This window comes from Otolemur garnettii, unplaced genomic scaffold (assembly GCF_000181295.1).
Source record: "Otolemur garnettii isolate 467f Iridium unplaced genomic scaffold, OtoGar3 scaffold00001, whole genome shotgun sequence".
NCBI lineage: Eukaryota > Metazoa > Chordata > Mammalia > Primates > Galagidae > Otolemur > Otolemur garnettii.
In genome coordinates, this window is record NW_003852396.1 from 46,399,288 (window position 1) to 46,403,199 (window position 3,912).

Here is a 3,912-nt window from a genome sequence, read left to right on the forward strand (position 1 = left end):
AAGCCCAAGTGCCCATCGATCCACGAATGGATCAACAAACTGTGGTATATGTACATCACGGAATACTATGCAGCCATAAAGAAAGATGGAGGCTTTACGTCCTTCATGTTCACATGGATGGAGCTGGAAAATGTTCTTCTTAGCAAAGTATCACAGAGTGGAAGAAAAAGTATCCAATGTACACACCCCTGTTATGAAATTAATTTAAACATTTTATATGAAAGCTATAACCTAATAACAACCTAAGGATACGGGGGGGTGGGGGAATGGGTGGAAGTAGATGGATTCGAGGGTTCACTTCTGTGGTTCATCTTACAAGGGTACAAGTGAATCTTTCTATGAGTAGAATATGAACGTTTTAACACAATAACCAAGAAAATTACATGAAGGCTATGTTAACCAGTTTGATGGAAGTGTTTTGGATTGTGTGTGAAAACACCACACTGTACCCCAGAAGTGCATTAATGTACACAGTTACCATTCAATAAAAAAAAAGAAGAAGAAGAACTTAAAAAAGAAGTTGAAACTTTAATACATTGCTAGTGGTAAGGTACAATGATACAGCTAGTTTGGAAAATAGCCTAGAAGTTTCTTAGAATGTTAAATGTAGGGTTACCATATAACCCAGAAATTCTACTCTGAGCATACATCAAAAATAATTGAAAATATATGTCCACACAAAAACTGTTGTAGATGTTCATTGCATCATTATTTATAATAGTAAAAAGTATAAACACCACCTATGCCCATCATATTATGGATAACTATAACTCCACACAATGGAATGTTATTCAACCATTAAATGGAATGTGGTACTGAAACCTGCTATAACATGGATGAACTTTGAAAACATCCTGCTAAGAGAAATAAGTCAGTTACAAAAAACCACATATTGCATGATTCCACTTTTATGAATTACTCATAGTAGATAAATCAGAAAAGAAAGTATAGTTATGTTTACTTAAAGTTTGGGCTTGTTAGGGGAAATGGGGAATGACTGCTAATGCATACTGGGCTTCTTTTGGGGTGATTAACATGTTCAACAATTGATTGTCATGATGGTTGCACAACTCTGTGAATATAATAAAAAAACATAGAATGGTATACCTTAAAAGGGTAAATTATACAGTATGTGAATTATATCTCAACAAAACTGATAGATATTACATAGATATTCAGTGACTGGCAGACTGGATAAGAAAAATAAGAATGAACTATATGCTGACTGCAGGAGACAGAATTTAGAAATAAATAATTTTTAAAAAAAGAATGGAAATGTGTATATTCCATTGATGGAGCCATGAGAGAGCTTAAGAGGCTATATTCACACAGACAAAATAGACTTTAACACAAGAAATATTCATGGAGGAAAAGAAGAATATCTCCTAAAGAAAAAATGCTAAATACATCTAGAAGGTGTACAACAACTACATTCATAAAAGCACTTTACAACAAAGCCCCCAAATACATGAAGAAAAACCTAGCACACTTGAGAGCTTGTTTGGGGGTTTTAGCAGGAGAACATAGCTACTCATATGCCCTTGACTAAAGAACCATCCCCTTCTCTATCAGGAAAAGTAATCTTCACCCAAGTGCATAGTTTGGGGAGGGATGCACACGGAACAGTGAAGGAGGAAGGGGACACCTGCCTAGCCAGCCAGATCAGCTGAATCAACCCCAGTCATCAGTAGGGTGACAGATGTCATAGGAAGATCACTCTCACATCCAAAATCTAGCATAATTGAAAGCAGAAATAGACAATTCAACAATTACAGTTGAAAATGTAAATATTTCTCCCAGAAACTGATAGAAAAACTAGACAGGAAATAAGCAATGGTATAGAGGATTTAAACAATACCCAGTTTGGCCTAAGTAACATATATAGATCATGTCACTCAACAAGAGCAAAATGAGCACCTTTCAAGCATTCAATAATACTTTTTTAAATTAAATCATAACTGTGTACATTAATGCAATCATGCAGTTCAATAATACTTTTAATTGAGACTATTCATGAGTCCAAATAAATTTCAGAGAATATTATCATGCAAAGTATGTTCTCCAATCACCATGAAATTAAGCAAAATATCAATCAGAAAAATTTGGGAAGTTTCCAAATATTTCAGAATTAATACACTTCCAAATAACAAAATTAACACACTTCCAAATAAAATGAGGCAAAATTTATTTTAAATAAGATAAGGAAAAATCATAAGAAAAATTAGAAGATATGTTGAACTAAAAGAAAAGAAAAACAACACGTATCAAAAATTATGTGCTGTAGCTAAAGTGGTCCTTATAGGAAAATGTATAGTTTTAAACACATATTAGGAAGGAAGGGAAATTAAAATTCAATAATCTAAGCTTTTCACCTCAGAGGGACAAAAAGGTTGAATCAAACTGTAAGTAAGCAAAGGAAGTTAATAATAAAAATCAGAGCAGAAACCAATGGAATAGAAAAAAAAGAAAACAATAGAAGAAATATAAAACCCCAAATTTACTCTTTGAAAATGTCAACAAAATTGACACCGTGTTCTGCCTGAGCTACGGTGGACGTTTCCAGGGCAGCCAACCTAGGTCTTCTGAGTCCCACACCACCTCCCGTGGAAGCTTGAGCTAGCTGTGCAGCTTTCTCCCTTTGTCTCATAACCATGTCTACCAATGAGAATGCTAATTCACCAGCTGCCCCACTTAACAGGTTCAAGAACAAGGGAAAAGACAGTACAGAAATGAGGCGACGCCGAATAGAAGTTAATGTGGAGTTAAGGAAAGCTAAGAAAGATGACCAGATGCTGAAAAGGAGAAATGTAAGCTCGTTTCCTGATGATGCTACTTCTCCACTGCTGGAAAACTGAAGTAACCAGGGTACTGTAAATTGGTCTGTGGATGACAGTGTCAAAGGTATAAATACCACCAATATGGAAAACCAGCTCCAAGCTACTCAAGCTGCCAGGAAACTACTTTCTAGAGAAAAACAGCCTCCCATCGATGATATAATCCCAGCTGGTTTGATCCCAAAATTTGTGTCCTTCTTGGGTAGAACTGATTGTAGTCCCATTCAGTTTGAATCTGCTTGGGCGCTAACTAACATTGCTTCTGGGACATCAGAACAGACTAAGGCTGTGGTAGATGGCGGTGCTATCCCAGCATTCATTTCTCTATTGGCATCTCCTCATGCTCATATCAGTGAGCAAGCTGTGTGGGCTCTAGGAAACATTGCAGGTGATGGTTCAGTTTTCCGAGACTTGGTTATTAAGTATGGTGCAGTTGACCTACTGTTGGCTCTTCTAGCTATTCCTGATATGTCATCTTTATCATGTGGTTACTTACATAATCTTACCTGGACACTTTTAAACCTTTGTCGCAACAAGAATCCTGCACCCCCATTAGATGCTGTGGAACAGATTCTTCCTACTTTAGTGCGTCTCCTACAGCATGATGATCCAGAGGTATTAGCAGATACTTGCTGGGCTATTTCGTACCTTACTGATGGCCCAAATGAATGGATTGAAATGGTTGTGAAAACAGGAGTTGTGCCCCAACTTGTGAAGCTTTTGGGAGCTACCGAATTGCCAATTGTGACTCCTGCGCTAAGAGCCATAGGGAATATTGTCACTGGGACAGATGAACAGACTCAGGTTGTAATTGATGCAGGAGCACTTACTGTCTTTCCCAGCCTACTGACCAACCCCAAAACTAACATTCAAAAGGAAGCTACATGGACAATGTCAAACATCACAGCTGGCCGTTAGGACCAGATACAGCAAGTTATAAATCATAGACTAGTCCCGTTACTTGTTGGTGTTCGTTCTCTCTAAGGCAGACTTTAAGACACAAAAGGAAGCTGTATGGGCTGTGACCAACTATACAAGTGGTGGAACAGTAGAACAGATTGTATACCTCGTTCATTGT

The 3,912-nt window shown here is 37.3% G+C and overlaps 1 pseudogene across 1 annotated transcript in view; it reads left to right on the plus strand.

The window, feature by feature from the left end:
* The first annotated feature begins 2,651 nt into the window (after nt 1-2,651).
* Nucleotides 2,652-3,912, plus strand: part of LOC100942432 — a 1,882-nt pseudogene continuing 621 nt past the window's right edge. The window contains exon 1 of the transcript XR_002775384.1: nt 2,652-3,912. The product of XR_002775384.1 is annotated as an importin subunit alpha-1-like (transcript).